The following is a 12,724-nucleotide window of genomic DNA, read 5'->3' as shown; positions in this document are numbered from 1 at the left end:
CCAGGGATGTCTCTCATCCGAAATTCCAACCTCTTTGTCCTATCAAGGATTGCTTCTGTTCCCCTGTGCTGGACTGGCCTTGAGGGCTGTGTGCTCAGTGAAGCTGCTCTGAGCCAGTCCCCAGCTGGCCTGGGGAGGGAAAATGCAACCAAGGCTCACGAGGGGAGATAAGGGCAAGCTGAGGTTCACAGAATCATGGAATGGGTTGGGCTGGGAGGAACCTTAAAGCTCATCCAGTGCCAACCCCCTGCCATGGGCAGGGACACCTCCCTCCAGCCCAGGTTGCTCAAGGCCTCCTCCAGCCTGGCCTTGAACACCTCCAGGGAGGGGACATGGACTCAAGGACCTTCAGAGGTCCCTTCCAGCCCCCCAGCATTCTGTGACTGACTCTGTGATGCAAAGAGGCAGCATCCAGAGCTTGGAGATGCTTGCAGGAGAAGGGGAAATGGCCTCCAGGTGCACCAGGGGAGGTCTAAGTTGGATATCAAGAGGATTTGTTCTGCTGGTTGTGAGCAGGAGGGTCCTGGACCTGCCTCCAGAGTGAGGTTTAAGATCCTGAATTCCACCATGATGCTGAGGATGGGTTTGGACTCTGAGCCGGGGCCCAGCAGCAGCACTGAGATCCTGTGTCAGCCCCCAGCAGCAGCTCCCCTGCGAGCACAGCCTGGCCGCGGCTGCAGCTCGGGAGGAGGACGAAGCCAGCAGCGTCCTGTGGCAGGGGCTGCTGCTGCCCAGCCTGGATCTTCCCGAGTCGTGGATGCACTTCCATGTGCTCCTCCCGCCCAGCAATTACAGCTTCTCGTCCTGGAGAAGACAGGGATGTGTCACTGCCTGCCTGGCATCGTGGGACTGGGCACAAGGCTTCGGGGGTGGTGCTCTGCTGACTCACCGAGGGCGCTCGGGCAGCTCCCTGTGCCTCTGCAGCACCGGAGAGAAAAGCTCACTGAGAGTAAACGGGGGCAGAAAGCCTCAGCTGCCAGGTTTGATTCAGGCTGCAGCTAAGCAGAGCCTCTGGAGAGCTTCGCTGGCACCTGAGAGGGTCTCTGCTGCCCCAGGGCCCAGCGAGGGTGGCAGAAATAACCCCCAGGTGTGTCAGGTGCTGAGTGTGGGGAAGCAGAAGCAGGAACCACAGCCAGGTGTGGTCAGGGGACAGCAAAGCCCCCACCCATCCCCCGGGAAGCCTCCGCCCCTATAAAATTGCCTCTTTTCAGGCCATTGCCCTCAGTTTGAGTCTCCCTTGGCTGAGGTAGGTGGCTTGGATGTGATCTGCAGTTGCAGGCTGCAGCTCTGTGTTGAGGTTCTCCTGCCCCCTGCTCTGCCATGGAGAGGCCTCAGCTGGAGTCCTGGAGCCGTCTCTGGGCTCCCCACTTCAAGGAGATGAGGACCTGCTTGAGAGCAGAGGGCACTGCAGGTGGTGAGGGGGCTGGGACAGCTCTCTTGCATGAGGGGCTTGGGGGTTGCTAGCCTGGAGAAGAGAAGACCAAGGAGAGACCTCCTCAGTGCTAATTCACTGCTTCAGGGGTGGGGGTCGGGAGGATGGGGCCAGGGAGAGGTATTGGGCACAGGCTGGAACACGAGGAGGAGCTTCTTTGCTTTGAGACTGGTGGAGCCCTGGAGCAGGCTGCCCAGAGAGGTGGTGGAAGTCTCCATGTCTGGAGGCATTCAGAGCCCTCCTGGACCTGCTCCTGCTGCCTTTGTGCAATCTGCTCCCCTGCTGCACATCCCAGCTGGGTGCTGAGGCAACACAACCCCAGCCCAGGGGACTTCTGCTGCCTCTGCTCCTCAGGCTCTTCCCAAGCCTCTCCTCACAGCAGTGGCACAACCTGCAGTGCTCCAGCTCAGCTGAGGGCGTGGGTGAGAGCCTGCCCTGCTTAGAAAGAGTTGAGATAGGAGATTTTATCTCCTCCTCCCCCAAATGCTTCCAGACAGACTCAAACCCAGCCTGGAGCCTCCAACCTGGCTTGGTTTCAGCCTCCTGCTTGGCAGAGGATGGGGTTGGCACTGGCAGAGGAGGGTCCTGGGGTGTTCGATGGGACAGAGATCTTCTCTGGCTCCACAGCAGCTCCATGCAGGCTCAGAGCTGCACTTTTCTGACCTGGCTGCTCATTCCTGGCACCTGCAGTCATGGAGCTTGCACATGGGATTGATGCTCCTCTGTGTTTTAATTAACTCTAATAATGACACAAGTGCTAACAATCATCTTCTTGTCCCTGACAAAGACCCAGAGCAAAGCTTCCCTAATTAAATATCTGCCTCATTACACAGGGCCTTGCTCTGCTCCCATGGAGCCCTGCCAGGATCTGCTGGTGGGCACTGAGACAGGGCCCCAGGGTGGTGGGACACAGCTGCTGGGCTTTGTGCCACCTGAGGCCCCCTGTCTGCCCTGCAGCTGCAAGGGGAGCCCAGGACCTTCCATGGCTCCTACTGAGAGGAGTCCCCTGCAGCCTTGGTGGGAGCACTGCACCACCACACCCTGGAGCACCACACCAGGCTGCAGGAGGATGGAGCAGGCTGTAGCCCCCTTCTGCCTGTGCCCTCTCACCCATTCCAACCAGATGGGCTCAGCTCTTGCCCTGCTGCAAAGCCAAAGCTTCTCTTGTAGCTCCTCCAAGATGTGGGGGGCTGAGGGGGTCAGGGCCAGGTGTCACAGAGCCAAAGCTATTGGCCACAGGGTGGTTTGGGTTGGAAGGGACCTTCAAAGCTCATCTACTCCACCTGTCCTGCACTGAGAAGGGACATCCCCGACTAGATCAGGGCGCTCAGAGCCCATCAAGCCTCTCCTTCAGTATCTCCAGGGATGGAGCTTCCACCATGTGCCTGGGCAACCTGTTCCAGAGCTCCACCTCCCTCATGGTGCAGACCTTGCTCCTCTGACCTGCATGAGGGGTGGGAGGTGGAGAGCTGAGCTGGGAGCCACTGCTGCCCCTGGAGCACAGTGGGGAGTTGGGGAGGCTGTGAACAGCTTGGCAAAGGTGGCTTGGGAATGGTGCTGAAGGTAGAGGGGAGGAGGATGGTGGAAAAACCAGAGGAGACCAGAGGTTGTGTGAGCTTCAGGCTTTAATGTCACAGCTTTGCTGTGCAGACAGCAGCAGGGGATGGCCCTCACACATCAGGGCAAATCAGGGCTCTGCCATGCCAGGGTGCAGGGTCAGGATGGGCAGAGATGCCAGGGGCTGGAGGGGTGGGGCAGGAGCTGCCCCAAGCTGGGGGCTACATCTTGCAAGGGGGAGGCAGCAGGCACCATCAGTGTGTCCTGGCCCCCTCACTTCTGCTGCTGCTGTGGGGGCCACTGCGCAGGCTGCTTGATCTGCTGCTGCTGCTGGCACGGGGCGGGGGGCATCGGCGCCTGCCCGCTGACCACGGGGCCCTGGGGCTGGAGGACGACCACGGGGGTCACGTCCTGCACTGCGCTGACTTCGTGGCAGACGATGCCCTCGGAGCCGTGGCAGGACCTGTCGCTGTCGTGGCAGGAGGAGCTGCTGTGGCAGGAGGAGCTCTCGGAGCTGTGGCAGCCTCGGTCCCCACGGGAGCACATTCTGAGGTCGGTGTTGCCTGCGGAGCAGAGACCTTGGCAGCTGGGCAGGAGGGCAGCCTGCACCCCCCTGCTTAGGCTCCAGCGTGCCCCGCGGCGCTTAGAGCCACAGCTCAGCCCTGTCGGGGGGCTCATTCCCACTGGGCTGGACCAGCCCACAGCACCCAGACCCCCTCCCGAGACCCCCAGCAGCCCTCAGCGCCGTTTCTGCTGCTCTCCAGGAGCTTTCCCTTTACTTTGCTGCAGCTCTCAGCCCTTGTGGCTGCCCTGGGGTTACCTCGGGGCTGTGCAGTGGAGGAGCAGAGCAGCTGTGGGCTGCTCCTGCTGGAACGAGAAGATGCCTCCTGCCAAGGCTGGGGAAGGCTCAGAGCCTGGAGGGCTCTGCCACATCCTCGGAGGTGAAGTGCAGGGCTGGTGGCATTGGAACCTCAGCAGAAGGCACTTGCCAAGCCAGGTGCTCAAAATGAAGGGTCCTGAGCCTTCCTCCCTCCTTGTGCCCTCTGCTCTCCTGTTGCCCTGCAGACACTGCTCAGTGCTCAGCTTCCTGAAGGAAATCCTCTCTGCCCTCCCAAATCCCCTTCTGAGGAGAGATGAGGTCTGGGGGAGGCAGAGGACATCTGGGATGTGGCAGCTGAAGGCTTCTTCATTCTGCTCCTCCCTCTTGCAGCTGAAATTTGCCTTCCCAGCTCTCTCCTAAATTTCTTCAAGGGCAGCTTGACCCTCGCAGCTGCTGAGGACTGCATCCTCCAGAGGAGCTTGGCCAAGGACCCAGAAGCTCAATCACAGTTCCCGAGGCAGAATTCATCCTGCTGCCTCCCATTCACCCCTGAATCCCACTCTGCCATTTCCAAGCTGGGACTCCTGAGCACTGAAGTGACCCAAACGTCTCTACAGAGGTGACCACAACCAATGGGCAGCCTGGGGACCAATTCTGGTCACCCCAAACTGCCGCAGCCACTGCTGTGGTTGGCCTGGATGACCTCAGAGGTCTTTTACAGCCCTAATGGCTCTCTGCTTCCGTGAGAAGAGGCTCCCAGGGAGCCCAGCAGTTGTGGGCAGCCCCAGCTGGGCAAGGCTCAGCCCCAGCCCGTGGAGCTGGGAGCTCTGGGGTGAGAAGTCAGCCAAGAGGAGCGTCTTACCTTGGCTGTGGAGGCTCTGCAGCAGGAGTGGAGCTGGCTGGATGAGATCCTCTCCCACCTGGGTGCCTTTATAGGGCTCCTCTCTCTTCCTGAAAGTGCAATAAGGCCCTGGGGGCGATGACCGAGACTTGCCCAACAGCCACACCCCTCATTACCCATCACCTTCAAAGGCTCCCCGAGCCCTGCTGCTGCGATTGAGTTGTCATCCCCTGCCTGGCTTCCTCCTTACATAGCTTTAATTGAGCCCTGCCCCGCGCAGCGCCCCGGCGGTGCCCGTGGGCGGCTGCCCTGTCTCACCAGCACGCCAGGCTGAGTGCCCTCTTGCAAAACGAGGGGCAAAGGTGCTGCCTCTTGGGGTTTCTGTCCTGAAACCTCTCACCCAGAGTCTGGTAGGCAGGGCAGAGGTCGTGGTGCCCATTCACCTCAGGCTGCCCTTGTCAGGTTGGAGCCCTGTGTGGCTTAAAAGGGACAGGAACTGCTGGAGAGAGCCCAAGGGAGGGCTGTGAGCATGATGAGGGGACTGGAACTGCCTGGTGAGGAAAGGCTGAGGGATCTGGGGCTGAGAGTCTGGAGAGAAGACTGACAGGGGATTGAATCAATGTTTATAACTATCTGGGGTGGGGGTCGGGAGGAGGGGACAGGCTCTGCTCACTGCTCCCTGGGGTAGGACAAGGAGCAGTGGATGGAAGCTGCAGCTCAGGAGGTTGCAGCTCCACACCAGGGGAAACTTCTTTGCTGGAAGGTCCCAAGCCCTGGCACAGGCTGCCCAGAGGGGTTGTGGAGTCTCCTTCTCTGGAGCCATTCCAGGCCTGTCTGGATGTGTTCCTGTGTGCCCTGAGCTGGGTTGGATGGTCCTGAAGGGGGCTGGACTGGATGATCTCTTTGGGTCCCTTCCAAGCCCTGACATCTGTGATCTGTGATCCTGTGTGGGAATGTTGATTAATTTAGTTTATTAATGTTGGCGTTAACATCCAGGCAAAAATCAATAAACCAGGAACAAATATTTATTAACACTAAAAGCTCTCAAGAAAAGTTCTCTGTGAGGTTCTGGGGCAGCTCTGTGGATGTTTGCAGACAGGCAGCAGCACTGCAAAGCAGTGAAGCAGAACTCGCTCTATGCAAGCATCAATTAGAGCTGTGGGACGGATGCTGGCAGCCAATGTGCTGCCTGCCCTCTAGGGGAACTCCGGAGGCTGCTCTCTGCTGAGGCAGGAGGCACAACCAGCTACAGAACCAGACCAGGTCCTGAACGATGAAGAGGCTTTTGGTGGTGTCCACTCCCAGAACAGACTCTCTGGGTGCTACTTTAAAAGGTGTTATTTTATTACACATTTTGTACATATTAGAAAAAAAAATATTTAAAACAATTTAATATGTTCACATTCTAATGCAATTTAGAGAGGCTCAAATACATTCTTATTCTGATTTTTTATGATGCATGCTTCTAAAAGTCATTTTTTATGATCTATTTTTGCCCAGGGAGGTGGTGGAAGCCTCATATCTGGAGGTGTTTCAGGCCAGGCTGGATGAGGCTCTGGACAGCCATGGCAGGGTCTAGCAATGGATGGCCCTTGTGGTTCCTTCCCACCCTGTCTGATTCTATGGTTCTATGACTCCCAGGGCTGCATTATAGTCCCAGACAGTCCCCAGAGCACTTGCAGGGGGTGCTGGTGGTGGTTTGGTAGCTGTTGGAGGCTTTTGGAGCTCCCCCCCAGGCTCTGGCAGGGTGCTGGGGGTTAGACAGTCTCTGACCTGGTCTCGGTTCCTTCCAGGGCTCTGTGCTTGGCACAGAAATTTGCAAGTGTGCAGGCAGATGATGTCTTGCTGGTGGCTAAGCAGCTCTCCAGCTAGCAGCAGCTTTTGGCTTTCAGTTCATGTCAGGCTGGCTGTGGGTTTCAGGCAGCTTTTGGCAACGATTGTTGCCTGCTGCCCCTGGTAAACTGAGGCACAGCAAAGTTTCCAGATGGGAAAGCTTGTGGCATCAAAGCCTGCTCCAGACCAAAGCTGGTCTGGAGCATGACAAGGCAGGGCAGAGCACAATGGCAGACAGAGCACAATAGCAGAGCAGGGCAGAGCAGGGCAGTGCAGAGAAGTGCAGAGCAATGTAGAGCAGAGGAGTGCAGTGCAGGGCAGTGCAGAGTAGTGAAGGACAGTACAGGGTGGCATGGTGCAGAGTGGTGCAGTGCAGGGCAGTGCAGGGCAGAGCAATGTACTTCACGGCAGTGAAGGACAGTACAGGGCAGCACAGTGCAGGGTAGGGCAATACAGAGCAGGCCACGGCAGTGCAGTGCAGGGCAGAGCAGTTAAGGGCAGGGCAGTGCAGAGCAGTGCAGTGGCCTTCTCGGCCACCTGGGCACACTGCAGGTGCCCTGCAGCTGCTGTCCACTAGCAGCCCAGGTCCTTCTCCAGCAGGCTGCTTCCAGCCTCTGCCCCAAGCCTGCAGAGCTGCTCAGGGCCCCACCGAGCCTGACCCTGGACAGCTCCAGTCCTTCCTCACCCTCACTGCAAAGAGATCCTCCTGATGTCCATATATATATTCATATCAACCAGGTTGGAAGAGACCTCCAAGATCATCCAGTCCAACCTAGCACCCAGCCCTAACCAATCAATCAGACCATGGCACTAAGTGCCTCATCCAGGCTTTTCTTGAAGACCCCCAGGGACGGTGCCTCCACCACCTCCCTGGGCAGCCCATTCCAATGGGAAATCACTCTCTCTGTGAAGAACTTCTTCCTAATATCCAGCCTATACCTACCCTGGACAAGACTGTGTCCCCTTGTTCTATTGCTGGTTGCCTGGGAGAAGAGGCCACCCCCCACCTGGCTACAATGCCCCTTCAGGTAGTTGTAGACAGTAATAAGATCACCCCTGAGCCTCCTCTTCTCCAGGCTAACCAGGCCCAGCTCCCTCAACCTCTCCTCATAGGATTTGTGCTCCAGGCCCCTCACCAGCTTTGTTGCCCTTCTCTGGATATGTTCCAGCACCTCAACATCTTTCTTGAATTGAGGGGCCCAGAACTGGACACAGCACTCAAGGTGTGGCCTGACCAGTGCTGAGTGCAGGGGCAGAATAACCTCCCTTGTCCTACTGGCCACACTGCTCCTGATGCAGGCCAGGATGCCATTGGCTCTCTTGGCCACCTGGGCACACTGCTGGCTCATCTTCAGCTTACTATCTATCAGTACCCCCAGGTCCCTTTCCTCCTGGCTGCTCTCCAGCCACTCAGTCCCCATCCTATAGCGCTGCTTGGGGTTGTTGTGGCCAAAGTGCAGAACCCTGCACTTGGCCTTGTTAAATCTCATCCCATTGGCCTCTGCCCACCCATCCAGCCTGGCCAGGTCCCTCTGCAGGGCTCTCCTACCTTCCAACAGATCCACAGCTGCTTCTAGCTTGGTGTCATCTGCAAACTTACTGATGCTGGACTCAATGTCCTCATCCAGGTCATCAATAAAGATATTGAACCCAGACCCAGAGCCTGCTGCCAGTGCTGGTAAGGAAGGGCAGCACCACCTGCACCTGTGCCCAGCTCAAAGCCTAAAGGCTTTCTGCCATTGCTGCTTCCCTCCACCTGGGAGCCTGTAGAGCTGCTTGGGGTTGTTGTGACCAAAGTGCAGGCCTGGCTTAAACCCTGGTGGAGGACACTGAGAACTCTTCCTTCAGCCCTTGGTCTTCCAGTCCTGTATGGTCTTTACCAGACTGGAGCCCACAGGAGGCTCTGCTGCAGTGCAAAGCCTGACCCCAAGCCAAGGCAACCTGCAGCAGAGCTCCACCACCCTCTTGGTGCAGACCTTGCACCTCTGATCTCAGAGAGCTTCACTGAGCCAGCACTTGGGGGGGTCTGATGGATGAATGAGGGGTGGGGGCTGGAGAGCTGAGCTGGGAGCCACTGCCGCCCCTGAAGCACAGTGGGGAGGGCTGTGAACAGCTTGGCAATGGTGGCTTGGGAGTGGTGCTGAGGGTAGAGGGGAAGATGATGATAAACAAAGAGGGGAGCAGAGGTTGCTGTGCAAGCTTTAGGTTTTATTGTCACAGCTTTGCTGTGCAGGCAGGAGCAGGCAAAGATTGGATTTGGCTTCTTGCATGCCAGGGCAAATCAGGGCTCTGCCATGCCAGGTTCAGTGGGTCAGGATGGGCAGAAGTGCCAGGGGCTGATGGGGCAGGAGCTGCCCAAGCTGAGGGCTGCATGTTGCAGAGAGGGGAGCAGCAGGCAGCATCGGCGCGTCCCGGTCCCCGCGCTGCTGCCGCTGCCTGCACTCCTAGTGGCTGTTCCGGTTAATTATTCTTGTTGCCTCCGATGCCGCCTCCGATGTTGCCACCGACGTTGCCTCCGACGTTGCCTCCGACGTTCCCTCCGACGTTGCCTCCGATGTGGCCTCCGATATTCCCCGTGATTATAGCGCCTTGGCTGTTAGTCACTGTACTTGAATTCGCCTCAGGCTTCTGGGGGTTTGCAGAGCTCCCCGAGATGCAATATGAGCTTCCAGAGGACATGTTGAGCTTGGTGCAGCCTGCGGAGCAGAGACTTGGGCAGTGCGGGGCGGGGAGGGCATCCTGCTCCCCTCGCCCTGCTGCCCTCCCCCAGTCTCGAGTTCTGAGCTCTCTGCGGTGGTGAGCTCAGGGCCAGGGAGTCGCCGAGGCTGCAAGAGCCCTCTAAGGCCAAGTCGTCTCATCAGCCCAGCCCCACCACAGCTTCTGAACCCCGTGCCCAGGTGCCATGTCTGCTCCTTTCTTGAACACCTCCAGGGGTGGGCACTCCACCCCCACCCCAGGCAGCCTGCTCCAGTGCCTGAGCACTCTGGCAGGACAGAAATTGTTCCTGATGCCCAACCCGAACCTCCCCTGGCACAACTTGAAGCCATTTCCTTTTATGATCCAGGTGAGACTCAGCAGGATTTGCTTCACGCCCAACCTCTTTCCCCTGCTGGGGGCTCGTTCCCACTGGGCTGGACGAGCCCCCAGCACCCAGACCCCCTCCCCAGCCCCCAGCAGCTCCCAGCGCGGTTTCTGCTGCTCTCCAGGAGCTTTCCCTTCCTCTGCTTTGCTGCAGCTCTCAGCCCTCGTGGCTGCCCTGGGGTTACCTCGGGGCTGTGCAGTGGAGGAGCAGAGCAGCTGTAGACTGCCAGCTCCTGCAGGAACAAGAAGATGCCTCCTGCCAAGGGTGGGAAGAGCTCAGAGCCTGCCACAGCCTCGGCGTTGACGTCCAGGGCTGGTGGCATTGGAACCTCAGCAGGAGGCACTTGCCAAGCCAGGTGCTGAACACGAGGCCTCCTTCCTTGTGCTCTCTGCTCTCCTGTTGCCTTGCAGACCCTTGGCTAGCGCAAAACTGCCTCAGCCACTGCTGTGCTTGGTCTTGATGACCTCAGAGGTCCTTTGCAGCCTCAATGGCTCTTCTCTTTCCCTGAGACCCTGGCTCTGAGCGACCCCAGCACCTGCAGGCAGCCCCATCTGTGCTCAGCCTCAGCCTGCTGAGATGTGAGCTCTGGGGGTGGGTAGGGAACGGTGCAGGAGGCTCTTACCTTGGCGGTGCAAGTCGTGCAGGAGCAGAGCTGAGTGCTGGAGCTGCTGTCCCACCTGGCAGCTTTTATAGGGCTCTTGATAGCTTTCCTGAGAATTCAAAAGTTCTGCAGCAAAGGAGCTGAGCTCCCAAGCCAACAGCCACACCTCATCATCCACAATTGATCTTATCACCCCCCTGCACTGACCAAACATACATGTGCTGGACTTTCCCCACCAGGAAATAACCACCCCTTGGGCAGGTTCTATCCTCACCCAAAGGCAGCAAACATCCATGCAATTCTCCAACAAATCCTTTTCACAAGCAAAGGGACTCCATTTCCATCTGCACTGTGCTCAGCAGCACTCAACATCAAGCAGTGGAGAGTCCCAGTCCATTCTCACTCAACTCTCTGCAGTCTGTGCAGCCAAGCAATGCCCACTGCCGAGTCTCAATCACTCATTGCAGATCCTCTAAGAGTCCCCCTTGGCACAATCTGGCTCAGGCCACAACCATCTCCAATGGCATCTCCACCCCTGGGGCAGTAAGTGGGGCAGCTAAGTCCAGTTCACTTCCATTCTTCAAGCTGCTGCTCCGGTTTGCTTCTCACTTGTGCAGGAGTGAAGATCCCTTTGTCACAGCTGAATTCCATCTCTCTGTCTCAGATGAGTTCCAGTAGCTACAAGGGTCCCATGCTGCCACGTGTCTCTTGTACCAGGCCATCCGCCACCCCTGAGGGTTCGTCCTCCAGGTCTCCACTCTAGAGCAAACCTGGCCTGGAGCATGACATGGCACAGCAGAGCACCATGGCAGTGCAGGGCAGTGCAGAGCAGTGCATGGCAGTGCAGGGCAGTGTAGGGCAGTGCAGGGCAGTGTAGGGCAGTGCAGGGCAGGGCAGGGCAGTGTAGGGCAGTGCAGAGCAGTGCACGGCAGTGCAGGGCAGTGTAGGGCAGTGCAGGGCAGTGTAGGGCAGTGCAGGGCAGTGCAGGGCAGTGCTGGGCAGTGAAGGGCAGTGCAGGGCAATGTAGTGCACGGCAGTGAAGGACAGTGCAGGGCGGCACAGTGCAGGGCAGGGCAGGGTAGTGCAGTGCAGAGCAGTGCAGTGCAGAGCAGTGCAGGACAATGCAGAGCAGAGCAGTGCAGGGCAGTGCAGCTGTATCCCAACGTTGGTCATATTTTGTCACTTGCCTGAGCCTGGCAGCTCCATCTGGCCACAGCGCTCAGCCAGCCACAATGGCTCTCTGCCCACATCCTCACACCAGGGGACACCAGGTGTCACCAGGGGCTTGCTTCAGCCTTCTCTGGGCAAGCCCAGGCCCAGGGTCTGTCCCTGGCTTAGCAGAGGAGCAAACCAAGCCTGGGCAAGTCCTTGACCCTCAGCCTGGTTGTCTCCAAGCCTTTGTCTTTCCTGCGCTTCCCTTCAGCAGAGGGAAAGGGGAGCAGGGGACCAGGTCTGGACATGGCTTAGGCCTGCATTTGCCTTCTGCAACACCCTGCACCGAGGGCAGAGGGCACTGAGTTCAGGTCCCTGCCATGAAGGAATCGCAAGGTCCCAGACCTCCAGGAGCAGAATCACAGAGTCAGAGAATGAGAGAGTCACACACCTGGCTGGGAGACAGCCCAGGGATCATCCAGCCCAGCCCTGGACCCAGCTCTGAAGGGCCAACACCAAACACGTCCCCGAGCAGCAGCTCCACAGCAGCTTGAGCCCCTCCCGGGGGTGCCCCCAGCACTGCCATGGAGCCTGTTGCAGTGTTTGAGAACCCTTCCAGTGGAGAAACATTTCCTGGCATCCTGCCTGCACCTCCCCTGGCCCAGTTTGTGACTCCTCATCACATCCCCTCCCAAAGCATCTCTGGAGTGGTCCCCAGCCTCTGGGACACCTGTGGGTGGCAGATGAGGGTCCCCTCTCAGCTCCTCTCTCCCTCTCACTTCCCAAAGTCACAAAGCAGGACACTGAGGCTGTGGCCTCTGGCAGGCTCCCAGAGCTGCAGCTGGAGAGTGACCTGCCACAGCTCAGGACTCCTGTAGCTTCTGCAGGGCAAAGTTATAGAACCGTTAAGGCTGGAAGAGACCTTCAAGATCACCCAGGCCGAGCAGAACCCAAAGACCATGGCCTGGAGCACCAAACTATAGCTCCTTGCACACCTCCTGGGATGGGCACCTGGGCACCTCCCTGGGCAGCCTTTGCCAGTCCCTGACTGCTCTTGCAGGACAGAAACTGTTCCTCATGGCCAACCTGGACCTCCGCTGGCATAGCTTAAGCCTGTCACTGTCACTGGTGACCTGGGAGAAGAGACCAACAGCAGCCCCACTGCAGCCTCCTCTCAGGCAGAGAGCAGTGAGGTCTCCTCTCAGCCTCCTCTTCTCCAGACTAAACGCCCCCAGCCCCCTCAGCCCCTCCTCATATGATGCCCTCCAAACCTCTCTCAGCAGCCCCACTGCTCCTCTCTGCACACCCACCAGACCCTCAGTGTCTTTCCTGAGGTGCCCAGAACTGAACCCAGCACTCAGCTGTGGCCACACCAGGGCTAAGCAGAGTGGCACCATCACTGCCCT

The sequence above is a fragment of the Pogoniulus pusillus genome, chromosome 43 (genome assembly GCF_015220805.1).
Source record: "Pogoniulus pusillus isolate bPogPus1 chromosome 43, bPogPus1.pri, whole genome shotgun sequence".
In the NCBI taxonomy this organism is placed as follows: domain Eukaryota; kingdom Metazoa; phylum Chordata; class Aves; order Piciformes; family Lybiidae; genus Pogoniulus; species Pogoniulus pusillus.
This window is presented reverse-complemented; position numbering follows the sequence as displayed.